The 15,750-nt window shown below is 46.2% G+C and overlaps 1 long non-coding RNA gene across 1 annotated transcript; it reads left to right on the top strand.

The window, feature by feature from the left end:
• The first annotated feature begins 9,555 nt into the window (after nt 1-9,555).
• Nucleotides 9,556-12,945, top strand: LOC142909272 (uncharacterized). Its single transcript, XR_012932238.1, has 2 exons — nt 9,556-10,441; nt 10,964-12,945. It is a non-coding gene; the product is annotated as an uncharacterized LOC142909272 (long non-coding RNA).
• The last annotated feature ends 2,805 nt before the right edge of the window (nt 12,946-15,750 follow it).

Below are 15,750 nucleotides of genomic sequence, written 5' to 3'. Positions count from 1 at the left end.
CCATCAACCGGAGGCGAGGAATGGTGGTCGTGGTTACTTATGCCCCCACCGAAGACGAACATCCGTGGAGGGATGCAGGCAAAGCCGATGAGTCAGATGCCTTCTATGACCTCCTGTCACAGGTGCTGGCTAAAGTGGCCCCTCGGGATAGAGTCATCATGTTGGGTGACTTCAATGCCCGAGTTGGTCATGATACTGGCACCTGGTCTAGAGTGATTGGAGGGCATGGGCCAGATCAGCTCAATAACAACGGTAGGAGGCTGCTAGATTTTTGTGCAGCCCATGGGCTTGTAATTACCAACACGCTGTTCCGGCATCGGCGCATCCACACAACATCATGGATGCATGCCGGGTCCAAGCAAGAACATCTGCTGGACTACATAGTGACGGACCAGCGAATGCGAGCCCATGTCCTTGACACCAGGACCTACCGTGGAGCTGATCTGCCCTCTGACCATCGACTAGTCATCTGTAAGATGCGCCTGCCATTCTTCCACTCCGGTGGTGGGTGTACACCCAGGACCCCATTCCAACCTAAAGTGGCCTGGTCTCAGTTATCTGATGAAAGTTGCAAGCGAGAATTTCATCATCGCTTGCGGCTGGGATTGGCATCGTCCCCGACTCCTCCTGATGTCGAGGGTAAATGGGCGAGGTTTAGGACTGTGACTCATGCAGCTGCAATGGCTGCTTTGGGTATGCGGTCCAGACCTCCCCAGACACCCTGGATGACAGAGGAGTTGTTCAGGATGGTTGAGAAAAAGCGACAGGCCCACTGTCATCGGCTACAGAATCCCACGTCAGAGAATGAGGAGGCTTACCGCAGCCTTCGCTCGGAGGTTCGGAGAGCCGTGAGGCGCTGCAAGGATGGGTGGTGGTCGCAGGTTGCTGAGGAGATGGAGTCTGCCTCAGTGGCCCGTCATCACAAATCTCTATTTAACTCCATCAAAAAAGTAACCTGCAGCGCCACACCTATTACCATCATTAGGGGAAAAAACGGTGATCCAATCTCCGACCCCCAGGAACAGGTTTGCAGATTTGCTGAGCATTTCTGTGAGGTCCTGGGGGAGGGAAAATCCCTCAGCCAGGAAAACATCGTGGCACAAAGTGAGGATGACCCTGCTAAGGCTGCGGTGCCTCAAATATTGGAAGAAGTCACCCCCTGTGAGTGGCTGGCTGAGGTGCCATCTGTTGAGGAAGTACTGAAGGCGATCCGGAGTCTGAGAACAGTAAAGGCAGCAGGCAGAGATGATCTCCCAAGTGAAATGCTGAGTGAGGGTGGCGTTTGTGCACAGACTGCCCTATATGACATCATAACAACGGTCTGGACCACTGGAAGGGTTCCGCAGGAATGGAAGGTTGCCCTGGTGGTCCCCCTCTTTAAGAAGGGGGACCGCACAGACTGTAACAACTACAGGGGCATCTCACTCCTCAGTGTGCCGGGAAAGGTCCTGGCAAGGATTATTCAGCATCGCCTTGCCAGGCACGAGAGGCTTGCGGAGCCCCAATGCGGCTTCAGGAAAGGGCGGTCCTGCACAGATGCCATATTTTCTGTCCGTCTGCTACAGCAGAGGTGTAGGGAATTCCAACAAGACCTACATCTCTGCTTTATTGACCTGGTCAAGGCCTATGATACCATCAGTAGGCCTGGGCTCTGGGTCGTTCTTCATGCTTTTGGAGTACCTGACCCTCTGCTCACGATCATTAAGGACCTTAATGATGGTGAGCGGGCCCGGGTAAAACTACGTGGCCGGGAGTCAGAGCCATTCCCTGTACACCTTGGGGTACGACAGGGATGTCCTCTGGCTCCCACATTATTTAACATCCATTTTGACCACGTAGTTCGTGAAGCCTTCAATAGCTGTACCGGGGGAATCTCCATATGGTACAGATATAATGGGAGGCTAATCGATGCCCGGGTGCGGTCAAGGGATGGCTCCCTATTACTCAACCACGTTATGTATGCTGATGATTTGGTAATAGCTGCTCAGTCAGAGGAGGAGTTGGAGACGCTGCTGCTGAGACTGGAGCGTGCCACTAAGAGGTGGGGCCTTACCATCAGCCCCACCAAAACTAAGCACCTGCCTGGGTATTTTGTACTATCGGACACTCCACCCCCACAACTCCCAATCGGTGATGGGGCAGTTGTGGAGAGAGTGGAGAGTTTCCCATACCTGGGCAGTGTGCTTATGACTGGCTCCAGTTTAACAGCAGAGGTCTCACTCCGAATCAGTCGAGCGGCAATATCTTTTCATCGGTTGCGTAACGCTGTGTGGAAGCTACCTGGTCTGTCGCTCCGCACTAAGCTTCAGGTCTTCTCGGCCACGGTCATTCCCTCCCTTCTCTACGCTTGCGAAACGTGGACCGCCCTAATGGAACATCTTCGCCGGTTAGAAACATTTAGGCTGGCCTGCCTACGATCCATCCTGAATTTAACCAGACTGGATTGTGTGAGGAGCTCACAAATCCTTGAAAGATCTGGGCAGGGTCCCATCGGTGAGCTGCTCCGGCAGGCAAGGCTGCGATGGCTGGGTCATGTAGCCCGCATGCCCAGCCACCGCATGCCGAAACAGCTTTTGTTTGGCCGGATTGATGGGGTTAAGCGGGCGCGGCACGGGCTAGAGAAGAGATGGAGTGATGTGGTACAGGAGGACGTGGAGCTGAGTGGACTTGCCGATGACTGGTACCAGCGGTGTCAAGATCGGCCTCTGTGGAGGAGGCTCGTGAAGGATGCTAGTGGGCAGTTGGAGGCAGTCGCCCTCCAACAACAACGGAGGGCGGAAGAGCGACGCTCACAACAGCGAGCGGAGCGCCGGGTGGCTAAAGCACAGCAGGTTGGCACAGTAGGGGGCACAGGTGGTGCATCAGCCAGTCATCTCAGTCAGTCGACCCGTGGCACCTGGGTCTGCCCCGTGACCTCCTGCCAGCGGGCGTTCGACACTTCACGTGGCCTCAGGGTGCACATAGCCTGGCACAAGCGTCGTGGTGACGTCACCGCCACTTAGTGGCGAATGGCGGTTGTTGTTGTTGTTGTTGGTTGTCAGTGTGTGTGTGTGTGAGGTTGTCAGTGTGTGTGAGTGTGAGGTTGTCAGTGTGTGAGTGTGAGGTTGTCAGTGTGTAAGTGTGAGGTTGTCAGTGTGTGTGAGTGTGAGGTTGTCAGTGTGTGTGAGAGTGTGAGGTTGTCAGTGTGTGTGTGTGAGGTTGTCAGTGTGTGTGAGTGTGAGGTTGTCAGTGTGTGTGTGAGTGTGAGGTTGTCAGTGTGTGTGTGAGTGTGAGGTTGTCAGTGTGTGTGTGAGTGTGAGGTTGTCAGTGTGTGTGTGTGAGGTTGTCACAGTGTGTGTGTGAGGTTGTCACAGTGTGTGTGAGTGTGAGGTTGTCACAGTGTGTGTGAGTGTGAGGTTGTCACAGTGTGTGAGTGTGAAGTTGTCACAGTGTGAGTGTGAGGTTGTCACTGACCCTGGTGAATCTTCGTCGTTGTCAAGGCCGCAGGTTTCACCTCCCTCACGACTCTCAAAATGGCGGCGAGCGAGGAGGGGGAGGAGCCAGAAAACTCCGCGTCACGTGGGAGGGGAGAAACTGAAACCTGATTGGCTCCAAGGCGGAGAGATTTTTATTTTTTTTACGGGAAAACTTTATTCTTTTTAACCGTACGACGGATTTACAAAACTCACCATCAACAATAAACACTCGCGTTGGTATTAGCGCGGTCTGATTAAATTTTTTTAAAAAAGTTATTGGTTACGTAAATATTTATAAATCGCGGTAATATCAGAAATCTCATCTGAGTTCCAAAAAAAATGACCCAAATGATATTCCGTATTCTTACCTCTTTCGGTAAAGTCACGTTGAAGGGAACCAATAAAATAATAAAATATATATGAAACAATAAAAATTCTCACGACGTTTTGACCATAACACAAACGGTCGTCATCAGGTGTGTCGGTTTGCATAAATTTATTTATTTTTAAACGGTGTATTTATGTATTTTTAAACGTTAGCACCACGCGCAGCGATTTGGCAGTTTATTTAGAAGGACTAGTCCATCTATGTTCTGAAAAGAGGAGGGGGAAGACGAAAAATTAATGTATGCTGTCTGAAAGCCACTGTAAGCGTGAATAATCAATTAAGACCTGAAATGGTTTATCCAATCGTTCCAATGATTGCTAAGCCAGAATCCATCTTCTCGGTTGAAATTGTCTCTGTGCTTGTATATGTGGATAGCCTCATGAACGAATCTCTCATGGTAGCCAGATGGCTTACAAAGAACCTCTGTCTTGGAAAAGTCAATGTCACGTGAGCCTTGCTAGTGACGTCATGTCACCAAGGTATTCACCCCACCCCCGTCCAGCACGCCCTTGAGAGTGACGTCACCTCTGCTTGGTCACTGCCGATATCTGTTCCGGTACAATCCTTATTTGGGCAAAGCTACGCCCAGTGACTGGTGGCTCATTAACATAATGTATTCGTTAAAGCCGTCGCGAGTTTATTGCGACGGGTTCAGCGCCCACGCCCCCATCGCTGACATATGGGCCGGCCTCATTAACATAATTTATTCGGTTACAGAGCCGCTCGTGGGAGGGAAGTGACGTCATACTACTTCCTGCTGTCGCTAGGCAACAGGAAGCTGCCGTGTGCGCGCTTGCACTGAAATCCGAGGTGAGAAATTCTCATCGTTGTGGTGGTGGTTGTGGTGGTGGTGGTTGTTGTTTACCAAGGTAGAGCCTCGCTCTCTCTCGTAGGGATGTCAGTTGAGTAGCAGCGAGCATGGGAATCGATGTCCAGGTTGGAACTTTACAACGCGGGGCCTAGCCACGCGGGGCCTTGCCTCCTGCCCTCGCCTGATTGCGTTTACTTTAATTATCTCGCTTAAGTTTAATTTGTCTTCACCCGGCTCGCCACTTTGTAACTTTGTTTTATTGTCAATATTCACGCAGTTTTTATTTTCATTTTTTGTTAGCAGGCCAAGCCCGCTTGAGCTGCTATACCGCTCTTGTCATCAGAAGCGACCTGCCCACAACAACACAAGGTGAGGCTTTGTCAACGTGTGTGAATGTTTTGACTTAAAACTTTGGTGACTGCAGGAATTTATATTCTTGGTTCTTTCGGTAAAGTCACGTAGATAGAAAATTAAATGAAAATAACAATAAAAATAAATGTAAATAAAGCAAAACAACTCACGTCGTTTTGATCGCAACACAAGTGGTCTTTATTTAATGTAATTGTATTATCTGTTATTGTTATTTTCTATCTACGTAACTTTACCGAAATCAACAAGAATACGTGTGTCAATGTCTATCGGTCAAAGACGCTATACGGAGAGACGCGCAAACTCCAAATATACAGCAGGCGTCAGGGTCGGGATCGAACCCACGACTTCCTGTATACCAGGTGAGGTAGTTAACATCTCACCACGGAGAGAGACACGCAAACTCCAGTTAGCCTCGGATATGTTCGTTGATACTCGATTAATTACTTGGTGGAGTGAGGAAGCATTCATGCCAAGCAGATGAAGGTGGCCAGGCGTGATTCTAGACACGCCACCGCCTGTTTACCCAGTGACTGTACAGTTTGTGTTTGCAGTAACGTCTATTAACTCTGTTGAACACGGAGGTTATAGCGTAACAATATTTACTTTTGTTTTCCTCTGGAACTCTTTATAATAATGGAAACAGGAGGTGAACACAGCACACACATTCAGCTGAAGTCGGAACTGTTCATCCCAGCATTCAAGGACATCTGAGCCTGGATTCACACCTCTAAGTTGCGATTGAACATTAATTTATGCATTTCTGCCTAACACAAATAGTTTTGTTTTCAACACCCTTTGCTATGTCAGCTGAATTTAGCTCTCATAAATATTCCTTTTGTGGCCAGACAGCTGAAATTGTGTACTCAGAGTTTTGGGTGAACATTCATTTTGCAGATACGTGGGCTTCCAGGCATGTTTATGACCATTTGCCCTCTCATTGTGTGCCATAACAGCCCTGTGATGAATTTGGGAAACTTTTTCACTACATCATGAATATATGAATAAGTATAGACGTGTAAGTCACATGTGACTGTATATATGCATTCCTCTGTGCCTCGATACTGACGTGTAGATGATGTGGATATTCTTATTTTCTGTCTGCAGCTGACGCTGGTCTGATGGAGCAAAGGCACTCAGCACAGCAGCTCGGTACGACAAGTCAACAATGCGACCAGCGTGCATACAGCACGGATCGGACTGGAAATTTGACACAGCACCAGAGAACTCGCACAGGAGGGAAACCCTTCAAGTGCACTGTGTGTGACAAGGCATTTGCATGGCCATCAGTTCTTGAGACCCACCAGAGAACACACACAGGAGAGAAACCCTTCAAGTGCATTGTGTGTGGGAAGGCATTTTCACAGTCATCTGCTCTTAAAAAACACCAGAGAACACACACGGGAGAGAAACCTTTCAAGTGCAGTGTGTGTGGGAAGACATTTTCAGATTCATTTGCTCTTAAAACACACCAGAGAGCACACACGGGAGAGAAACCCTTCAAGTGCAGGGTGTGTGGGAAGGCATTTTCAGATTCATCTGATCTTGTAAAACACCAGAGAACACACACGGGAGAGAAACCCTTCAGGTGCACGATGTGCAGGATGGCGTTTACACAGTCAAGTAATCTTGTAACACACCAGAGAACACACACGGGAGAGAAACCCTTCAAGTGCAGTGTGTGCGTGAAGGCATTTTCACGGTCATCTGATCTCGTATTACACCAGAGAACACACACGGGAGAGAAACCCTTCAAGTGCAGTGTTTGTGGGAAGGCATTTTCACAGTCATCTGCTCTTAAAAAACACCATAGAACACACACGGGAGAGAAACCCTTCAAGTGCAGTGTGTGCGTGAAGGCGTTTGCACGGTCATCTTCTCTTGTAAAACACCAGAGAACACACACGGGAGAGAAACCCTTCAGGTGTACTCTGTGCAGGAAGCCGTTTGCAGATTCATCAAATCTTCGAAGACACCAGAGAACACAAAAGCATCGGAAGATCCACAAGGAGCGGAGTCGGAGTCTGAAATCAGCTTGTGAAAGTCAAAGTGCCGCAATGAGCCCATCCCTCATGAAACAAGAACCGGACGAAAATCCCAGCTTGGACACTTTTAAAGGTATCGAGGTGAAATGTGAAGAAGTGATGAGCGAAGAAGTGAAGGTAAAATGTGAAGATGAAGATCCAACTCCAAAATGGGACCTTCACATCGTGAAGCAGGAGGAGAATTCTGACTGTGAGGCAGAGTGAGGCAACTCCCAGCAGTTTGTGGAAGTGGAGGTGTGGGTGGACTTGCTCCTAGACAATACAAAGTCAAGTGGAGACCTGGTAGATGTGTAAGCCAGAGACGATGTTGCTACAATAGATACACCTTTGTCACAGGCCTTTAATGACAAGAATGTGAAGTTGAACACTTTGTGGGCCCGTGGGTTGGGTAGATCTCTAACCAGGAGCAAGAGCCAATAAGCTCCCAAGCATTCACTATGTTATCATAATAATTTATTTTACACGGTGCTTGCTTAATCGCCTCAGCAACTCGGAGTTTTGTGTCGTACCTCGTCTGAAACACTCAAAGAGCATCCCCAAGTAGCAGCTGCCCCTGTGTGGCACAAGGTGGTGGCCCTGCACCGGCCTGCATGTGGACAAGAGCCTATCAGTAGGGGGCGATGATTGATGTGTCATCTCAGTTGTGTAGTTTGTAGGTAATGTTTAGAATTTGCTACATTTTCACTCAGACGCCAGCATGCAATGGCCTACTCATTTTGAATGACACAATAGTATGTTTTACATTCACTGTGAAGCAGACTGCAACTTTTTTTTAAAAGCTTCTTGTTAATATGATGTAACGTGATGCAGTATATTTCATTGCAGTAATCCAATTTTGTCAATATGCCTGTCAATAATTTAGAATGAATACTTGTCTGGTTTTGTGCATACTTGTAACATTTGATCGATAAGGGTCAAATATTGAATAAGTGATGTTAGGACAAAGTGTGTGTGTCTGTTTGGAAGTAACCTGTACAGAGAACTCAGGTGAGACCCGTTGTTCTTGTGATACAGGTCAAACGGTGTTTTTGTGATCCACGAAGCATCTCGAGCAACTCATTGTCTTTGAAATAGGTAGCACACTCGGATCATTCATGAGTTACAATGCATACCACTTGAAAGTTACACGTATAGGAGGAGGTACATTCTCTACAACACGAATTGTAGTTTTGTCTTACGTGGTGACGTAGATTTTGTCTAGCTAGGACTAGAAATGCTCCTTGCTGATTCACGTCTGGATGTTCGTAACCATCGGTTGAAGCAAACCCCACTGCTGTTGTTGAGACGCTGTGCACCAATAAGGGTCCAAGACATTGACGGCCTTCAGGCCAGGAAATTCACAACATTTGCACACAAAGGACGCATTCACGCAAATACCCCATGCTCCGTTTTGAAGTTTTGAAATGAAGCATCTTTGAATTGTGTTGTTTTGAATTAGATGATTTTATTTCTTCATTAAAAGCTTGTGGAAGACTTCATTGAAAAGGACATTTCATGTGAATTTTCTCTCGTCATTAAGTAGATGGCCTTGCCGGGGGTTCGGTTCGATGCGGACTTTCACCTGTTTGGGATTGCGGGATCGAGATAAGGCGACACGGAGCTGGCCGTGCGAGAAGACCGCCGTCTGCAGATCGATTCCAACGTAATCGAACGTCTGTCCCTGCGCCTCCGTCGTCCATGCAGGGGGTGCGTAGGTTTGCAGCGCCCCCTGCATGAAAACAACGGAAAGTGCAGCGCTCATCACAGATAAATAAAGTTGCGCGCTTATATTTAAAATGTTTTTCTTTTATAAGGTGATGTTGAAATCAGAAAGTGTTTGGCGAGTTGATGATTTCAATCAGATTTATTCATTTATTATGAACCACATATCTGAGCTTTTGTGGTCCTGTTGAGCTAAAGTTGGAAAAAGTCCGTGACTTTAACTTCGCTCAATATTGTAAACGTGTTTCTATTATTTAGGTATTGTTTAATACAAACTACTTCAGATAATGGGTTTCAAGATGTACTTGAATGGCACGTTCGTTGTTCCGGTGTTTAATGGCTTGGACGTCATGGCAAATGGCTTCCATCGATGTGGAAGTCAATGGTGGATGATAATTTGACATTTCGGTGTTGATTTGGAGTAGATTGTTTAACTGTTGCATACCGGGTGGTGAAATGGTTTGCCGAGTACCTGAACTGTTTGACCAAGTGAATTCATGAAGAGTTCGATACGAGTTTGAGCGTTAATATTCTTGCGGAACAACAAAGGTCGGATATTTTAAATATTCCTGATCGTACGTTTATTGCGACAATGTTCAAGGGGAACACGTGTGGAGGAGAGTTCCGGGTGAAGTCTCCCCTTACCTGGCAACCATGGTGGCTGTCCGCTGATCACTCTCGCTCCGTCACAGCTACGAGCTGTAGGGATGGGACGCTCCACCCTGGCGCTGTTTTCATTCACAGCACCAAGACTGGAGAGCCTCATCCCTGCAGTTCCCTCCTGTCGTGCCGCATCATTTACCGCGTAACGAGGCAACGTTTTCATGAGCAGTGCGTTCCACTACGAACCCACACGAGCGAACCATGTGCAACAGTGTGCATACATACAGACACGAACAAACACGCGGGTGCACATACACACACGAGCGCTTACTTGCAAACACGGACGGGTGGAGATGCACGCACGAGTGTGGTCACCACCTGGCTAGCTACACTAGTCACGTGATAACTAGTATAGTAAACTATACACTACACTATACACTACACTATACACTACTATAGACTACACTATACACTACACTATACTAAACTATACACTGCACTATACACTATTATACACTACACTATACACTACACTATACACTACTATACACTACACTACTATACACTACACTATACACTTTTATACACTACACTATACACTACGCTACTATACACTACACTATACACTACTATACACTACTATACACTACACTATACACTACACTATATACTACACTATACACTACTATACACTACACTATTATACACTACTATACACTACACTACTATACACTACACTATACACCACTATACACTACTATACACTACACTATACACTACACTATACACTACTATGCAATACACTATTATACACTACACTATACACTACTATACACTACACACTATACACTACACTACTATACACTACACTACTACACAGTACACTACTACACTATACACTACACTATACACTACTACACACTAGTGCTGCACAAGTCCCCAAACTGCAAAGACAAAGGCTCCCCAATGTAGACTGACGCATCCACAGACGCACAATGGACCCACGGACTCGCACAGAAACCCACGGACTCATCGACTCCCACTGGGCGTGTGCTGTTAGCGAGCACCGGTGAGGGTCGCGATGGAACAACACCAGGGGCTGGTGTGGACAGAACCACGGCTGGCCGCTCGTCTCTCAAATTCTGATGTTAGCACCCCCACCCACCTCACCACCTTAATTATGGCTGAGTCCACCTAAGTGACGCTCAGGACTGCTTCAGGTAAGGGGCCGACCTTAAATGACGTCACGTGATTTTAGAGGATTTTTGACCCCCCCCATCGTCACACGACGTCACACAAAGTCAGACCCCTCCCCCTCAATTATGACGTCACAAAGTTCTGCCCCCCTCCCCCCCCAAAAATAAAACATGCTTCAAATCGCTTTAAACTATTGTTGTCATTGTAGTGCGTTGTAAATGTGGCGCTGCACTCTGATGTAGGTAGAAAACATTACAAAGTTTATTTAAGTAGAACGCGTTTATATTTATTTAAAGTTGCGCAATTTGATGTGACGTCACTTTTCTCAAACCCCCCCCCCCCTTGTCACACATCGTCACAAACGTCTGACCCCGCCCCCCCCCCCCCCCTCTAGGTGCGTGACGTCATTCACGGACGGCCCCTAATTGTCGCTGGTATTGGACGTGAGCGAGAATGGCGCAGCGCCGCTAACCGCTACGCCATGATGGTGCCCTTACCTGCATGAACGGAGACGCGGTCAGACGATGCGTGAGTCGCTGGTGCAGGCAGGACGAGTGATCTCGGGCGTACCTCCTGACATGGAAGGCGAGGGAGGTCGGAGTGCGCGTGTGAAGAGAGACGGCAAGGGGCAGGAGGAGAGGGGGGCGATCGGACGGAGCGGAAGCAGGAGCACGAGGGCAGGAGAGGCAGCGGAGCCGTGGAGGAGTCTGGGCGCGCTTGATGGTGAAAGTTGACGTGGACGCACGCTGCAGAAGAGAAGAAAATCTTCACGCTCGGCGCCACACACAGCCAGACGTAGCTCACCTCATCCGTCTTGCTGATGATGTGTAGGACGACTAGACTCTGATTGTCTTGTAGCTCTGTGGAAAGAAGGAGAGATGTCTTGGGTCCAACAAGGCCCTCTGCCACCGGTATGGGCGGGGGGGGGGGTACCCTAGTGGAGGGCTGAGCGTGGGAGTGAGTCGAGGGGAGGGTGAGTGGTGGTTGACATGAATTTTAATTCCTATACATGCTATGTATTGTAACATTTATTGTCGTATGGTTTTACATATGGTAGAACATATAGGCTATTAGACGAGGACCAATTCAGTGGTAACATCGTTAACACGGACCCACATCGTCATCAGGGACCCACATTGTCAACAGGGATGCTCGCCTCGTCAATAGAGACCCACATCAAAAGCGACGCTCATCTCTTTAATCCGGACCCATATCATCAATCGGGACCCATATCATCAACAGTGACCCACAACATGAATATTGACACTCACCTCGTCAGTAGGGACCCACATCGTCAACAGTGACCCACAACATGAATATGTTCACGTTTTTCTTTTGTTGCGGTTGCACCCGAGTCAAGAGCCGCACGGCTCACAGGGCTCTGCACCTGACACATGAAACTTAAATTAAACTGAAGACGACGTCTCACCAGCATGCATCTATCCTCCACGCGTGGCCTCTGTCACGCGACTTCCACGATTTCGCCTGAGAGTCTCCCGCCGCGTGCCCCCATAGGTCTTCTCCATCGGTCACTCGACCCGCGTAGACCATTCATCCGCATGGTCCACGTGGTCAAAGAAGAAGTTGGTACCAGCCGAGGCAGCACAACGCCAGTAACACAGACTCACGTTAATGGTCGATAAGAGTGAAGTACAGTACGTCATAACCCACTCATTTCAAATGTTTGCCACATTATTCGTTGCTATTGGTCACATAAAGAACTTGGAATTGCTAATGCTGTGCCACCTCAGGTTCTAAGGCAAAGTGAAATGTCTGCTCTGGGCCGGTCAAGGACACCATTTCTGGGATGAAACTATCACATTCACGACACGTGATAAAGCATTTAAGCAGTATGCCTGCTGTAATCATAGCAGGTACCACCACAGTATGCCCTGATGTAATTATAGCAGGTACCACTAGTCGGTATGCCTGCTGTAATCATAGCAGGTACCACCACAGCCAGTATGCACTGCTGTTATAGCATAAAAAATATAACGATACTATCATAGAATGTTAACTAAACGAGCATAAATTTGTAACTAATTTAGGATAAACATTAAACTTAATGAGTATGGATAAATAAACTACATTAGCATACAGATTAAAACTAATTAGCATACCAAAATTAGCATAGGACAACCGTTGACCAATCGCTGCGCACCATCGCCGGAGACGCTCCCAGGTTTGCCTCTCGACCAATCGGATCGCTGGCCTTCCCCCCCCTCCCCACTTTGGCACGCGGCGACCAATCAGATCGCGGGAGGACGCTACCATTTATAATGCCCTGCAAGCTGAACCCCGCGCGCCCATGTGCGTGTGAGTGTTTAGTTTTGTTTTAATTATTTTAATCATTAAAGTTCGCGAGTGTCAAGGTAAGCTACGTTGACTTTCTTTTTTAAAACATTTTCTCAAGAGAACCGTTGTTGCTGCTGCTGCGACTGTTGTTGTGAAAGGCCCGGTACACCCTGAGCCCTTGCCTAGACTAGGACAGCCTTGATGTCACGTGGGTCCACACTCTTTGCTTTCGGTAAAGTCACGGAGGTAGAAAATAAAATGTATTTATTATTTAATTTAATTACATTTTATTTTATATCTACGTTAAATTTCATTTAAAATTTTAATTAATTTAATTAAAATGTATTTTATACCTACGTAATTTTTTTTTATAAATGAATGAGTTTTATAATTTAATTTAAATTTATTTTATACCTACGTTAAATTTTATTTAAATTGTAATCAATTAAATTGTATTTATTTTATTTCATACCTACGTTAAATTAAATTGAAATTTTTGATAAATTATCATATTTTTTTTACATTTATTTTATTTAATACCTACGTTTAATTTAATTTTTAAAATATATTACATTACTTTATTTAAATTAATTTTATTTTATACCTACGTTAAATTACATTTTTAATAAATTAAATTTATTTTATTTAAAAATTTTAAATTAATTAAATTTATTTTATTTAAATTGCATTCATTTTATACCTACGTTAAATTAAATGAAATGCTTTAATAAATAAAATTAATTTTATTTAAATTAAATTTATTTTATTTCATACCTACACATGTACAGTCATTTTAACTGCTCTGACTGCTACAAGCTAAGTGTGGCCTGGAATCGTATTATTAAGTAATACATTTTACAATTACAATTCCTTATAGAGGAACCCCATACTAATGAACTGACTACGTATATATATAATTAAAAGACCGCACGCAGATATCGCAAAAAGGACCCCGTTGTCAATGATATAATTCGATGTACGTACAGCAGTTGCATGCAGTTAATGATGTACGTACAGCCGTTGCTGTACGTACATCATTAAAATTACACCGATTGTAATACGTCACCAAAGACGACACAATTTTAATTTGACCCCCGGGTCTGATCGCGTTAACTGTGCAGGTGGCGGGTCTAGAGGTTACTTGCACGTGTGTGCAGCTTGTTGAATATTGACGTGCGATGACTTGTGGAGAGGAAGAATGATGATGATGGCGATGCAAGTCTTGAAGTCTGACGCTGTTCTCCGAGTCGTGTAGCCTACCGCGTGCCACTTTGGGGATTGCGTAATGTCATTTTAGTTTCCTCTGTGGAACTTTTTATTTTGTTGATTCTAGCGATGTAACTGACGTAGGGCGGGCTTGGGAGCGGCGTTGACGATGTTTTTTGGCGTTGCACCAACCAGCACCTTTGCATTCAGAAGTTGGAGGTGCTTTGATTGTTACAGCGAGAGGTGGAATCGTCACCGCCATCGTCATGGGTTTAAGTGGGCACGGAGCTCGTCAAGGGAATGGGTAGGTAGAGGAATGGGGTTGGAGAGTATACACAACTTGCAGTTCTAGTAATTTAAACAATTTATGGGCATGCGCATCATTAACAGTGTCCTGATTGATGAGCAAAACAAAATCGCAATTTAATCGTGAATCTATTGTCATAAATGAGTCCGAAATATGAATAGTCATGCTCAAAACCGCATTCCTATTATAAAAATGATTGTACCCCCCATTCATGATGACAATTCCAATGTGGTCATTATGATACTCAGAATTACACTTATATTCTCAGAATCATGAACATTTATTAAAATAGTGTGCTCAAAATGCTCATTTAACAATTTCAACATGTACACAATCAATTCCAAGACTCTAATCAAAGTAAGTCCTATGTATCGTGGTGTTTTCATGCTTATCCATTATTGCGCGCCCCCCCCAAAAAATATACAAAAGTCTATTTTTATGTTTGCACGGTGTACAGTCTGGAAATTACCCACATGGCAAATTTCCAGTTTGGTGCGTGTCGAGAAGTACACTAAACATTTTGAACAGACGCACACATTCACAACTTTGCCTTTGGTATATATGGAGATTAGTAATAAATTGTTAATTTAACTACTTTCACGTTGACGGATTGGAAATAGGAATAGCACTGGCTCACCACGGGGCTTATCGCGTGGTATCTGGGCACTTTATTTGAAACGTAAACCCCACAGGGTGTGAGTACAATTCCTTTCAAGTTGCGTCCACAGACACAGACAGACATACAATGACGCTTCTAGGTAAGAGTAAGAAATAAATCTACGTGTCGAGGAGAGACGAGAGAGCCAAGAGGTCACCTCGGGAGACGGGGCGGCGCGTCAACCTTAGTCACGTGACTGAAGGAGTGTGGGCGTGCCGTGCGTACGTGTGTGTACTGTGTGTGTGTACCGTGTGTGTGTGTGTGTACCGTGTGTGTGTACTGTGCGTGTACTGTGCGCTGTCCTCCAGACAGTCTCGTCCCTTCACCTGATGAAGGCCGCTTGTGTTGTGGCCGAAACGTCGTGATTTTTGTTATTTTATTTTTTACCTACGTGACTTTACCCATTAGAACCAAAGAGTATAATTTATTCAGTTACAGAGCCGCTTATTATGGGAGGGGCGTGTCTCTTACCCTGGAAGTGACGTCATGTTACCTGCTTTCCCGCGTGACGTCGCGAGGTAGCAGGAGGCTGCCAATCCGCGCTTGCACTGAAATCCGAGGTGAGAAATTCTCATCGTGGTGGTGGTTGTTGTTGTTTACCAAGGTAGAGCCTCTCTCTCTCGTAGGGATGTCAGTTGAGTAGCAGCGAGCATGGGGATCGATGTCCAGGTTGGAACTTTACAACGCGGGGCCTAGCCACGCGGGGCTTTGCCTC

This window comes from Petromyzon marinus, unplaced genomic scaffold (genome assembly GCF_048934315.1).
Source record: "Petromyzon marinus isolate PM22_M1 ecotype Great Lakes invasive population unplaced genomic scaffold, UKy_Petmar_22M1.pri1.0 PM_G_Scaffold_114, whole genome shotgun sequence".
Classification (NCBI taxonomy): domain Eukaryota; kingdom Metazoa; phylum Chordata; class Hyperoartia; order Petromyzontiformes; family Petromyzontidae; genus Petromyzon; species Petromyzon marinus.
Note: the sequence above shows the minus strand (reverse complement) of the source record. Positions and strands in the feature narration are given on the sequence as shown.